The following is a 14,620-nucleotide window of genomic DNA, read 5'->3' as shown; positions in this document are numbered from 1 at the left end:
TCACCAAATTTAGAATTAATAACAGGGCCCTGGCCAGTGTGGCTCAGATGGTTGAGCACTGTCCCATGCACCAAGAGGTCGCAGGTTCGATTCCTGGCCAGGGCACATGCCCAGGTTGTGGGCTCAAGCAGAGACCAGCTGATTGATGTTTCTCCTCCCTTCCTCTCTCTAAAATCAGTAAAAATATATTTTTTTTAAAAAGGAATTAACAGGAAGATCTGGGTGTGCCCTTTAAAGAGGTGTCAAAGGAAGCCCCTTGCTTCCCTGGACATTTTAGGAACCCTGGGGGAGAAGCAGCGTTCGCCACATGCGGTTCTACACGCAGAAAGGACTTCCTGCGAGTGCCCAGGACACGGCGCGGCTGCAGACTACAATCCCCAAAAGCCTTGGCTGGATGCACTCTCGCTTCCGGCCTGATGTTTTCCGCTGCCATGCGGGCATTCCGGGGAGAGGAATGAAATTCCAGCGCCTGGCATACCGAGTTCCGATCTGTTTGGGCGTGTGTGCAGTGCTCCGTGTTCGCTTCCCTCCGAGCCAGAGCTTTCTCTGCCCGGTGGCCGCCCCCAGCCACTGTGCCCCATGGCCAGAACACCTCAGACCGACCCCTCCCCTCTTTTCTCGCTCTTTGCCGGGTGGCTGGACACCACCATCTACCTCGTGACCTACTGGACAAAATGGGGATAAATTGAACATATGAAATTAGTTTAAGTGGAGAAACTCCAGGTGACCATATCTCCTCATGTCGAAAAAGTGTAGCTTTTCCTGAGGAAGTATAAGTTTCTACTCTGAAATAAGGTCATAAAAACAGACAGCATCTCTTCTTTGTCTCTCTTCCCTTCTACCTTCTTCAGGCAAGAAGAGACCTGTGCAGGCAAACTGGAGGATGGATAATGAAGCCTTAAGTGAAGGGTTACAATTCCGACAATGATGGTCTAGGTAATTAGGACCAATTCTTCCATAGAAAATAAGCTGGATAAAATGTTGAAAAAAGGAAAACATTTCAAAGAGCTAATAAAAGTGAACTAGGGATCAAATTCTAGAAGCTAAAGACAGTTCATAATCCCAAAACTCCCAGCTACCTTTGCCTGAAGGTATTTGTTGATGGAAAGAGACGCCTGTGAATCTCAGCTGTAAGGGTGGTGGACTTTCAGTATAAGGGGTACAAGTGTAAAAGTAAAGCTGGTAGTCTGAATAATCACCCCATATTTGAACTAGAACCCTAAATGAAAACACCCTCAAGAAAATGTTGAACTGAAGATGGATATGTCTCTCAAATTCAACAATTCTCAGAGGTGTAGGGAATCTCAACCTTCAAAATCTACAATGTTGCCCTGGCCGGTTTCTCTTAGCGGTTAGAGCATCAGCCCGTGGTCCAGAGGGACCTGGGTTCGGTTCCCACTAAGGGCATGTATCTCACTTGCAGTTTGTCCCTGGCCCTGGTAAGGTCATGCAGGAGGCAGCCACTTGATGTGTCCCTTTCATGACGATCTCTCTCTCTCTCTTCCACTCTATCTGAACAAAAAATGAAAAAGTGGCCTCAAGTGAGGATAAAAAGAGAAGAATAAAAAAAATTTACAATGTTGACCAGATTTGTGATGTGCCCAGATGACTTACAGAGACAATTGAGTCCAGTCAGTGTGGCTCACTGGTTGAGCAGCAACTCGTGCACCAAGAGGTTGCTGGTTCAATTCCTAGTCAGGACCTATGCCCAGGTTGTGGGCCCAATCCCCTGTGGGGAGCATGCAGGAGGGGGCCAGTTGATGTTCTCTCTCATAGATGTTTCTATCTCCCTCTCCCTCTCCCTCTCAATAAAGGAAAAAAAAATTTTTTAAGCCATTGAATATAATCTTTAGAGAAAGGTATTATCTCAGACATCAAAGTATTCACACACACACATACCCTTTTTTTAGTAACTTCCAGCACATTCTCAAAGATAACCAGGTATGCAGGAGACATCATGAAAGAGAACATGCAGAAATAACAAACAATAAATCACAGACAGAAACACTTCAGATACTGGAATTACCAGAGAAAGTATAAAATAGAAATTCATAGTATTTTTATTTTATTTTTAGAAGTTGATTATATTTTAAATTTGTATTGATTTATTTCAGAGAGAGGAAGAGAGACATTGACTTGTTGTTCCATTTATTTATGCATTCATTTATTTATGCATTCATTCACTGGTTGCTTCTTATACATGCCCTGAACAGGGATTGAACCCACAATTTTGGCATATAGGGACGATGCTCTAACCAACTGAACTAGCTACACAGGGCTCTTAGTATTTTTATTTATTATTATTATTTTAATCCTCACCCAAGGATATTTTTCCATTGTTTTTTAGAGATAGTGGAAGGGAGGGAAAGAGAGAGAGAAAGGAACATTGATGTGAGAGAGACACTTCAATTGGTTGCCTCCCGCACGACCCTGATCAGGGCCAGGGATCGAACCTGCAACCCACGTACATGCTTTTGACGGGGAATCAAACCTGTGACCCTTCAGTCTGCGGGCCAACACTAACCGTTGAGCCAAACCGATCAGGGCCATCATGATAACTTTGTGTGGTGTCAGATAGTTACAAGACTTATTGTGGTGAAAATAATCAAATCACTGTGTTGTATATCTGAATGTTGTACATCAACTATAAAAAGAAAAAACCCACAGGTATATAACAAGCTAAGGGATAGAGCATAATAAAAAGTTTTAATTCAAAAGGTGAGAAAGAACATGTGAGGGACCTCCTTAACACCCACAATTGCAGCTGGATTTGAGAAAGCTGCCTTGGAGTCCTCCTAGCTGACAAGTCACAATGGACAATTTGACTCTATTTGAGGGGTCAAAGAAGGGGTGAAGTTGCATCTATGTCCAGATGCCAGGTCTAGGCCCAGAGAAATCCCAGGATTCCACAGGCACGGACATCCTGCCTCACCATCCCCAACCTGATCTAGAAGCAGCCCTGCAGCTTCTGGAAAGGGATGGGTTTGACCTACCACACTCCTGCCCCCAAATAGCCCCTGTATCCACAAGAGTTTGAGTGAGTGGCAACAGGGCAGGAGCCCAGCAAGAAAACTAGACCAAAGGCAGGCAGAGAAAAGGGACATTCATTTGCCTCTCTTCTTAGTCAGAGGTTTCAAGGTCAGTGACATTTCCTGGCCCATGGATCTGGCTCCGATGGGGGCAACTCTACTGACCCAAAGACTCAGTAATCCATTAGAACAACAGTGGCCAGCCTCCCAAGAATTTTGGACCCTGAGGCTTTTCCTTGGGACAGGACGTCCCCCATATTGGGGAGCTTTATGGACCACCTCCTCCTCCAGGCCCAGCAAAATTCCTCACATCCTCCTCCATCTGCAAGGTCCCCAATCTTTGCCACTGAGGTCCCTCTAAGCCTAAGGGGTCAGTAGGGAACAAGATGTCCCATGGGGCTCGCAAGGAGGTAGCAACCTGTCTGTCCTCCATGCTAATGAGTCAGCAGCTGGAGACCTGGGCACTTGTGGGTAATGGGGAGGGAAGTAAAAAGCTGGAGTTAGAGAAAAAGGATCAGGGAGAGGGGCCAAGGGGAGAGCAGAAAGGGATGGGGAGCCTGGCCAGTGTGGCCCAGTGGTTGAGCATCTACCCATGCACCAAGAGGTCGCCAGTTTGATTCCTGGTCAGGGCACATGCCCAGGTTGTGGACCAAATTCCCAGTAGAGGGCATGCAGAAGGCGGTCAGTTGATGTTCTCTCTCATTGATGTTTCTATCTCTCTCTCCCTCTCCCTTTCTCTCTCAAATCAATAAAGAAAACAAAAAACTTTAATTTTAAAGAAAGGGATGGGAGAACAGGAGGGATGTAAGCCAGAAAAATACCACCAGGGGACCCTTACCAGGACCTCAAGGGTGCTCTAAGGGGGATCCCACACAAGCTACAAGAACATTTTCTTCCATGCACACCCATTCCCACCTCCAGCCAAGCCAAATCAGCTGTCAGGAGGGACACCTTTGGTCCTTTTTTGACTGTCAGTTTATTTTCTAATTTCACAACACAAACACTTTGGGGGTGAAGGGTGGATGGTGCATGATTAAGGGATTCCCCACCTCAAACATTGCCCAATGTATCTGAATGCCTCTAGTTCCTACTGTCTTTTACCTCGAGAGAGATTGTGTGGGAAAACTCCACCTCCACACCAGGCATTCTCCAGGCTCCTCTTGCTCTTATTTCTTTAATACAACTTGCTGTTAAGACTAAGAAAATATAAATTCACTTTTTAAAATTTATGTTGAGAGTACGTCTATTAAAGCCGGGGAGAGTAAAACAAGGCAGGGCCTAGGATAGAAGAAGCAACAGGAGAGTCTAGGTGGGGCTGCTTTGGCTCAATGGAAAGTCAGAGAAAAGGAGCCTTGGAGACAGGTTCAGGGGGTTAACTCAGGACAAGCTGCTACTGTCCATTGCTCCCCTGGTTGCAAGTCTGGTGGGGACCCTTAGAGTTTAGGAGATGCATACTTGTGAGGGAAGAAAGGCGTGGGCATGCTCTGGGTAGGAAGAGTGATACATTTACTTTTTAATAATCACTGAATTAGTAGAAGGTTTGGTCATTGTGTAGCAGTAGTACGTGGTTTTCAAATTTGAGCATGCACCGAAATCTCTTGGGGAGCTGGTTAAAACGAATTTCTAAGCCCCAGCCTGCTGTTTTCTGATTCAGCAAGTGTGATCCAAACAAAGCATTTGCAGTTCTAAAAAGTTCCCAAATAAGGTTGACACTGCTGGTCACTCTGAGAAACACAGCTTCTTTCAAGGGATGATCTGTGTGTTTTGTTCTTTAGTCAACACTATCCTCCAGTCTATTCACACTCTTAGCCAATTTTTCCAGCTATACACTTTTCTCAACTATGTCCAGACAACATTTCATGGAATATATAGACCAAAATGATAACAAAGATGGTGAGAATGAAAATGGTATTCAAACTCACGTTGTGTACAGTAAGCATGTACACATTTTGTATTTCAATCATACTTTATTTAATAAAGTGATTTTTAAAAACAATGACAACATCTGCCCTGGCCGGTTTGGCTCAGCAGTTGAAGCATTGGCCTGCGGACCAGAGAATCCCGGGTTCAGTTCCTACTAGAGGCACATACCAAAAAAACAAACAATGACACCTTATGTTCTTCATTTTTCTACAAAATTTCATCAGGTATTTTGTTTAACAGTGTAAGCTGAAAAAAGTGTGTGTTGGTGAAGAGGGGTGGTGCTCAGCTGGTCCTAGTGCTCCAACTGCAGCTGCAGCACAGCATGGATGCACTCTTGTGGGCATCTTCGCTGGGGGTTTCTTCACCCAGGGTGAGGAAGAAGTGAATCACAGCAGCCCAGTGGGACCGAGCCTAGGGACTTCAAGAAATCTTAAGTGATCCGATGCTATATTGGGCCTGGGAAGCACCAGAGGGAGGGAGAAGGGAAGCGGCCCAGGCAAGAGTGGCCCCTGGACTTTTCTGGACCCTGGGAGGCTACAACCTGGAAGGCAGCTGCTTGGAGCAAATGGAGTTGGTTGCAGGTGGTATGGTTAAATGGCATTCTCTGAAAGTCAAATTGAATTGCCAGATTCTATTAGAAACAGGAATTTGAATGCATGTCTAAAAAGTTCTTATGAATTTCTCAGGAAAATGCCAGTGCCCTCTTTTACTTTTCTTTGAGGTAAATATTTAGCCAAACCTTAAATTGGGACTTATCAGTGTGTTCTTCACTGGTGGGTTGCAGTAAAAATGTTTATGTTCACTTGTGCTTTCTCTCCCTTCTCTTAGAACAGATCAGTAGTCCATGTTTACCTTATTTCTACTGATTGTAAAACAATTCCATTCTCAAAAAAAAAAAATTTCATTCTTCTTGTTGAGCATCTTATTTTTAGGAATGCATTTTTATAAATAGATTAGATTTTCTATTTACATTTTTCCCCATTTTTTTTATTTAGTAGTGTTGTTTTGTTGTCTTCTCGTTGCACATTCATATCTTAGTTCAGGGTCCTGTACCTGGTAGGTAGTAATAAACATTTATGAACTGAGCAAATAGACATTTCCAATGCTCCTCAATGCTTTCTCCCCTCCCCCCAGTTAGTACTCCTCTCTGAGTGACCTGGGGCAGATTTATTAAACTCTCTACCTTGATTTCCTTAGCTGTAAAATGGGCTTATTAATAAAACCTACTCCCCTAGGGCTGTTGTGGATTAAATTAGTTAATATGTTGTATAGTGCATGGCCCAAAGTCACACAACAAATGTATCTTGTTATTATTTTTATTACTATCTTTTAATCCTCCCGGAGAATTTTTTTCCATTGCTTTTTAGATAGAGTGGAAGGGAGGGAGAGGGGAGAGAGAGAGGAATATTGATGTGAGAGAGACACATTGATTGGTTGCCTCCCACATGACCCTGATTAGGGGCTGGGGATCAAACCTGCAACTGAGGTGTGTGTCCTTTGCTAGGAATCAAACCCGAAACTCTTTGATCTGTAGGCCGATGCTTTAACCTCTGAGCCATACCAGTCAGGGCTCTTGCTATTATTTTACCATTATCACATCATCAAAATTGGAAGCAGCTGTGCTGTAGTGGGCACAGCATTACATCTATAGTTAGGTGTGACACTCTTTGGCCTGTCACCTCCTCTCTCTGAGTTAGTTTTTATTTATTTATTTAAGTTTTAAAAATCCTTACCAAAGGATATGTTTTTATTGATTTTAGAGAGAAAGGGAGAGGGAAAAAGAGAGGAGTCTATGTGAGAGAGACATTGATCAGTTGCCTCTTATACGTGCCCCAATCGGGGAATTGAATCTTACTAGAGACCCTTGGGTGCATGGGAACATGCTCCAGCCAACTAAGCCACATGAGCTAGGGCTCAGTTTGTCTTTAAAAGTAGGGGCTACCAGGACTTCTGGTCAAGATGGCAGCATAGGTAAATGTGGTATCGCATCCTCCCACAACCACATCAAAGTTACAACTAAACTACAGAACAACCATCATTCAAAACTGCCTGACATCGAACTGAATGGAAGTCCTACAACTATGGAATTAAAGAAGCAGCCACATTGAGACTGGTAGGAGGGGCGGAGGTGGACGGGCTGGTCCCACACCCACGTGTGGCAAATAAAAATCAGGAGGACACCTTGGCTGGGAAGGTCCTCTCTGAGGACTGAGGGGTCCTCATTTCATACCAGGCACCCCGCTCAGGGTTCCAGTGCCAGAAAGAGAGATCTCCATTACTTCTGGCTGGAAAACCCAGCAGGAAATGAGGCTCAGGGAGGCTGGCGTCTGGTGCCCCAGGCAGTTCCTCTTAAATGGTCTGAGCATGGACTCAGACTTGCTCCTTCTGAGCTCTGGCATGGTGAAAGCAGCTTGAGGGGCGCCAGAGACACACATGGAAGAACTGAGCTGTTTGGCATTGGAGCAAGGGCTGGAGAGGCAGCTTTCTCCAGGACAAATGTGCTGTCAGAGGCCTTTGTTCCTTTGGTGAGCCCTTCCCTTGGGCAGCAGACAGCTGCCATATCTGGGACTCCAGCAACCTGGCTCACACTGGTAGCCCTGCCCTGGTGATTCCCTGAGGCCCCGCCCCACCTAACTTTCAGGCCCACCCTAGCTGTTGCCAGTTGCTTAACCATAGGATTGGCCTGTCTTGGATCCGCTTCAGGATCCGCTAAATTCTTTCAAACAAGCAGCATCTGGTCTCAGCTAGTCCCATACCTCTTGTTAAGTAATACACAGAAACAAACACAGAGAGGCAGCCAAAATGAGGAGACAAAGAAACAGGTCCCAAATGAAAGAACAGAAAAAATCTCCAGGAAAAGAACTAAGCGAAATGGAGATAAGCAACCTAACAGATGCTGAGTTCAAAACACTGCTTATAAGAATGCTCAGTGAACTTAGTGAGAACTTCAGTGAACTTAGTGAGGGCCTCCAGAGCATAAGAAAGGACCAGTCAGAAATGAAGAATGCACAGTCAGAAATGAAGGAGGCACTAACTGAAATAAAGAATAATTTACACAGATTCAATAGTAGAATAGGTAAAGCCAAAAAACAAACCATCAATTTGGAATGTAAGGAAGCAAAAAAAAAAACCACCCAATCAGAACAGCAAAAAGAAAACAGAATCCAAAAAAAAATGAGGAGAGTATAAGGAGCCTCTGGGACAACTTCAAGCGTGCCAACATTCGCATCTTGGGGGTGCCAGAAGGAGAAGAGAGAGAACAAGAAATCGAAAACCTGTTTGAAACAATAATGGCAGAAAACTTTCCTAACTTGGTGAAGAAAACAGACATACAAGTCCAGGAAGCACAGAGAGTCTCAAACAAGATGAACCCCAAGAGGCCCACACCAAGACACATCATCATCAAAATGCAGAGGGTTCAAGACAAAGAGAAAATCTTAAAAGCAGCAAGAGAAAAGCAGTTAGTTACCTATAAGGAAGTTCCCATAAGACTGTCAGCTGATTTCTCAAAAGAAACTTTGCAGGCCAGAAAAGAATGGCAAGAAATATTCAGAGTGATGAAAAGCAAGAGCCTACAACCAAGATTACTCTATCCTGCAAAGCTGTCATTTAGAATCGATGGCCATATAAAGAGTTTCCCAGACAAGAAAAAGTTAAAGGAGTTCATCACCATCAAACCGTTATATGAAAGATTGAAGAAAAAGATAAAATATATGAACAAACAAAATGGCAATGACTATATATCTATCAACAATGAAATCTATAAACAAAATGAACAGGCTGAACAGAAATATTCTTAGAGATACAGAGAACATTTTGTTGGTTGCCAGATGGGAGGGGGGTTGGAGGAATGGGTGAAAAAGGTGAAGAGATTTAGAAGAACAAAATGGTTGCTAGACTGAAAAACCTCAAAGGGAAGGGGGTTGGGGAGTAGGAAGAAATAAACCAAAGAACTTATATGCATAACCAATGGACACAGACCACAGTATGGGAAAAGGCAGGAGGGGGGCGGGAGTGGGGAGGAGGGGGTCAATGGGGGAAAAATGAGGAATGTCTGTAATACATTCAACAATAAAGATAAAAATAATAAAAATAAATAAAAAATAAAAGTAGGTGCTACCGTAGCCCCACCTGTTAGCTGGTGTGAGGATTGAGTTAATATCTCTAAAGCACGTTGCACCATCCTGGGCTCTAGTTGGTGTTCTTTAAAATGGTGAGCAGGCTGGGATTGTAAAACCACTCGTCCCCAAGTGTGCTTTTCACCGGTGCCTCTTGGTAAGAGTGAGGGCTGCAGGGCCCTGCGAGGAGGAGACACTGCATGCTGATGGCCACCAGGGGGCGGTGGCTGACTGTAGAAGCAATCCTGGAGGTGACAGAGCCTGCACAAGACAAGCCTACTCTCCGCTTTTTCTTCTCTTCTTTTCCTTCCTTCCTTTAAATGATACAGTACTAGAATTCCACAGCATCAGAATGATAAGACACAGGATCTCGGGGCCTCCATCCACGGCTCCTGCATCCAAGGGGAAGAGATCTGGAGCAAAAGGCAAGCAATAGGGGAGATCCGAGTAAGCAATGACGACACCCACAAATCAGAGATGCCAGTGTAATTCAGGAGAGGCCCAGCAGCTCCATGAACAAAACATTCTTATTTTTTTTTTTTTCCTTTATTGATTTTAGAAAGAGAGGAAGGGAGAGGTAGAGAGAGATAGAAGTATCAGTGAGAGAGAAGATTGATTGCTGCCTCCTGCATGCCCCCCACCAGGGATTGGGCCCACAACCTGGGCATGTGCTCTGACCAGGAATCGAACTGGCAACCTCTTGGTGCATGGGTCGATGCTCAACCATTGAGCCACACTGGCTGGGCATGAGCAAAACATTCTTTTTCCACAACTTTTTATTTAAAAAAATTTCAAACCAACAGAAATGTTTTAAAAACTACAATCAACAGACACTCTTACACTTTTCATCTTGATTCACCAGTTGTCAGTACACTTTGCCAGATTATACACAGATTTTATTTTATGATTTTGGCTGAACCATTTGAGTTATTTGCAAACATTCTGACATTTCACTCCAGATTCTTTAGTCTGCAGCTCCTAAGAGCAAGGGCATTCTCCCATGCAGCCACAATGCCATTATCACACCTAAGAAACACAATGTGATAATATTATATCATATACAGTTTCATATTCAAATTTCCTCAATTTTCCCAGTCATATTCTGTATAACTATAGTCTTGTGTGTGATCCAGCATCCAATCAGTGTTTATTTAATTTTTTCTTTCGTGACATTTTTGAAGAGTCCAGACAAGTTATCTTGTGGAAGATCTCACAATCTGAATTTGTCCTGTGTATTCTTCATGATTATCAGATAAGTCACTTTTGGTAAAATATTACAGAGACCATGTTACCTATTTCCCATTACATCATATCAGGAGACCCATCGTGTAGGTTTTGGACAGTTTTCTATCCTCTCCTTTCCCTTCCCACCAAAAAAATGAATTTGATCAAGACGCTATAAGAAGCAACCAACTGAATCCAGGATGTGAGAGAGCCCAATTTCTCCAACATTCTAATGTATAGGGGTAAAAAGAAAAGACTTTTTTTGAATAAAAAAGCCTTACAAGACATAATGGCCAAATACATTGGATGGACCTGTTTAAATCCTTATTTGAATAAACTAATTGTAAAAGGACATCTTTAAGACAATTGGGGAAATTTTAATATGAACTGAATATTAGATAATATTAAGAAATTACTCTCTTTCGAGTGACTTCCGGTCAAGATGGCAGCGTAGGTAAACGCAGTATTGCATCCTCCCACAACCACATCAAAGTTACAACTAAACTACAGAACAACCATCATTCAAAACAGCCTGAAATCAAGCCGAATGGAAGTCCTACAACTACAGAATTAAAGCAGCAGCCACATCCAGACTGGTAGGAAGGATGGAGGCTCGAGGGGCAGAGGCGGCTGGGGTGGTGGCGACGGCTGCGGCGGGCTGGTCCTACACCCACGTGTGGCAGATAAAAATCAGGAGGATACCTCGGCTGGGAAGGTCCTTCCTGAGGACTGAGGGGTTCCCCTCCCACACTAGGTGCCCCACTCAGGGTTCCAGTGCCAGGAAGAGAAGTCCCCATAACTTCTGGCTGGAAAAACCAGCAGGAACTGAGGCTCTGGGAAGCTGAAGCGGCTGGAGCCCCACGCAGCCCCCTAAAGGGCCCGCACACGGACTTATCGGACTCTCTCCCTCTAACCTTGGAGGGGAGGCAGCTCGAGGGGCACCAGAGACATACAGGGAAGAACTGAGCTGTTTGGCACTGGCGCGAGGGCTGGAGAGGGGGCTTTCTCCGGGACAAATGTGCTGTCAGAGGCCTTTGTTCCTTTGGTGAGCCCTTCCCGGGGGCGGCAGACAGTCGCCATATCTGGGACTCCAGCAACCTGGCTCACACTGGTAGCTCCGCCCTGGTGACTCCCAGAGGCCCCACCCCACCCCACCCCACCCCACCCCACCCCACCCCACCCAACTTTCAGGCCCACCCAAGCTGTTGCCACTTGCTTAACCATAGGATTGGCCTGTCTTGGATCCTGCTTCAGGTTTTTCCTAAATTCTTTCAAATGAGCAGCATCTGGTCTCAGCGAGCCCCATACCTCTCATTAAGTAATACACTGAAACCAACACGGGGGGGCAGCCAAAATGAGGAAGCAAAGAAACAGGTCCCAAATGAAAGAACAGAACAAAACCCCAATAAAAGAACTAAGCAAAATGGAGATAAGCAACCTAACAGATGTTGAGTTCAAAATACTGATTATAAGGATGCTCAATGAACTTAGTAAGAACCTCAGTGAACTTAGGGAGGGCCTCAAGAGCATAAAAAAGGACCAGTTAGAAATCATAGATGCACAGTTAGAACTGAAGGAGACATTAACTGAAATAAAGAATAATTTACACAGCTTCAATAATAGAGTATGTAAATCCGAGGAGCAAACCATCAATTTGGAATATAAGGAAGCAAAAAATTCCCAATCAGAACAGCAAAAAGAAAAAAGAATCCAAAAAAATGAGGATAGTGTAAGGAGCCTCTGGGACAACTTCAAGCGTGCCAACATTTGCATCTTGGGGGTGCCAGAAGGAGAAGAGAGAGAACAAGAAATTGAAAACCTGTTTGAAACAATAATGGCAGAAAACTTTCCTAACTTGGTGAAGGAAACAGACATACAAGTCCAGGAAGCGCAGAGAGTCCCAAACAAGATGAACCCCAAGAGGCCCACACCAAGACACATCATCATCAAAATGCAAAAGGTTCAAGACAAAGAGAGAATCTTAAAAGCAGCAAGAGAAAGGCAGCTAGTTACCTACAAGGGAGTTCCCATTAGGCTGTCAGCTGATTTCTCAAAAGAAACTTTGCGGGCCAGAAGGGAGTGGCAAGAAATATTCAGAGTGATGAAAAGCAAGAACCTACAATCAAGATTACTCTATCCTGCAAAGCTGTCATTTAGAATTGATAGCCATATAAAAACTTTCCCAGACAAGAAAAAGTTAAAGGAGTTCGTTACCACCAAACCATTATTATATGAAATGATGAAGGGTCTTTTTGAAGAAAAAGATAAAATATATGAACAAACAAAATGGCAATGAATACATATCTATCAACAATGGAATCTACAAACAAAATGAACAGGTAGAACAGAAACATTCTCATAGATACAGAGAACATTTTGTTGGTTGCCAGTTGGGAGGGGTTGGGGGAATGGGTGAAAAAGGTAAAGAGATTAAGAAGTACAAATTGGTTGCTAGACTGACAAACCTCAAAGGGAAAGGAGTTGGGGGGGTGGGAAGAAATAAACCAAAGAACTTATATGCATAACCAACGGACACAGACAATAGTGTGGGAAAAGGCGGGAGGGGGGCGGGAGTGGGAAGGAGGGGGTCAATGGGGGAAATATGTGGAACATCTGTAATACATTTTACATCCAACAATAAAGATTTTTTTAAAAAAAGAAAGAAAGAAATTACTCTCTTTCGCCTGACTTGTATGGCTCACTGGTTGAGCATCCACTCAGGTACCAAGAGGTTGCCGGTTTGATTCCCAGTCAGGGCACATGCCAAGGTTGTGGGCTTGATCCCCAGTCGGGGGCATGTAGGAGGCAGCCAATCGATGTTCTTTCTCATCGATGCTTTTCTCTCTCCCCTTCTTCCTTCCTCTCTCTCTAAAATCAATACAGAAAAAAAAAAAGAAATTACTCTCCTTCCATCTCTGGCTGCCACAGTGAGAAAAGCTACTGTCATTTCTGCTCACCTGCAATGGTTGGTCCTATGGAACTATGCCAGCTTCCTGATGAAGAGGAACAAGCAAATGTACAGCATGAAACCCAACAGTCAGAAGGCCCACAACTCCTTTCACTACAACAAGATGATTCACCACAAGTGGGTGGAGCCAGCTGCCCATGGCAAGGCTGTAGGGGTTGTCATGAAGCTGAGATCCAGCCAGTGAAAGCCAGCCACCTTCTATTTGCAGATTGTCACCACCAAGAATGCCGGGGCCATCCTGCGCAGCATCCAGCACATAATCTGAAAGAACAAGTACAGCTTGGATCTGTGCAGGACTGCCATCTGCAGGGCCAGCACCATCCTGTGCAACCAGAAGTCTGGGATGGTGAAAAGGAAGCAGGCATGCCCCACCAAGAGCACCTGAGAACCCCCTGTCCCCAAAGCAATAAAGATATCAACCAATTTTTCTTAAAAAAAGGAATTATTGAACTTCCAGTCAAGATGGTGGCGTAGTTAAGTGCAGTATTGTGGCCTCCCACAACCACATTGCAATTACAACTAAACTACAGAACAAACATCACTCAAAACCCCCTGACATCGAGCTGAATGGAAGTCCTACAACTACAAAATTAAAAGTAGCAGCCACATTGAGACTGGTAGGAGGGGCAGAGGCATGGACAGGCTGGTCCCTCACCCACGTGTGGCGGATAAAAGTCAGGAGGGACACCTTGGCTGGGAAGGTCCTCCCTGATAAGTGAGGGGTCCTTGTCCCACACCAGGCCCCCAGCTCAGAGTTCCAGTGCCAGGACAAGAAGGGCCCATCACTTCCGACTGTAAAACCAGTGGGAACTAAGGCTGAGAGAGGCTGAGGCTTCAAGAGCCCCAGGCAGTTCCTCTTAAAGGGACCACACACGGATTTACTTGGACACACTCCCTCTGAGCTCCAGCATGGGGAATGCAGCTTGAAAGACACCAGGGACATACGGGGAAGAACTGAGTTGTTTGGCATTGAGGCGAGGGCTGGAGAGGCAACTTTCTCCTGGACAGACGTGCTGTCGGAGGCCTTTGTCCCTTTGGTGAGCCCTTCTTCCACAAGGCCCCCCATGAGGCCAGCAGAGGGCCGCCATATCTGGAACTCCAACAACCTAGCTCACACTATTTGCCCTGCCCTGGTGATTCCTTGAGGCCCTGCCCCACCCAAAAGGACCAGTCAGAAATGAAGGAGGAACTAACTGAAATAAAGAATAATTTACACAGATTCAATAATAGAGGAGGTAAAGCCAAGAAGCAAACCATCAATTTGGAATATAAGGAAGCAGAAAATACCCAATCAAATCAATAAAAAGAAAAATGAATAAAAAAAAAAATAGGCTAGTTTAAGGAGCTTCTGGGACAAC

The 14,620-nt window shown here is 44.6% G+C and overlaps 1 pseudogene; it reads left to right on the top strand.

The window, feature by feature from the left end:
• The first annotated feature begins 307 nt into the window (after window positions 1-307).
• LOC118639583 lies at window positions 308-13,647 on the top strand (annotated as a pseudogene).
• The last annotated feature ends 973 nt before the right edge of the window (window positions 13,648-14,620 follow it).

Source organism: Molossus molossus, unplaced genomic scaffold, assembly GCF_014108415.1.
Source record: "Molossus molossus isolate mMolMol1 unplaced genomic scaffold, mMolMol1.p scaffold_m16_p_21, whole genome shotgun sequence".
NCBI classification, from domain to species: domain Eukaryota; kingdom Metazoa; phylum Chordata; class Mammalia; order Chiroptera; family Molossidae; genus Molossus; species Molossus molossus.
This window is presented reverse-complemented; position numbering and strand designations above follow the sequence as displayed.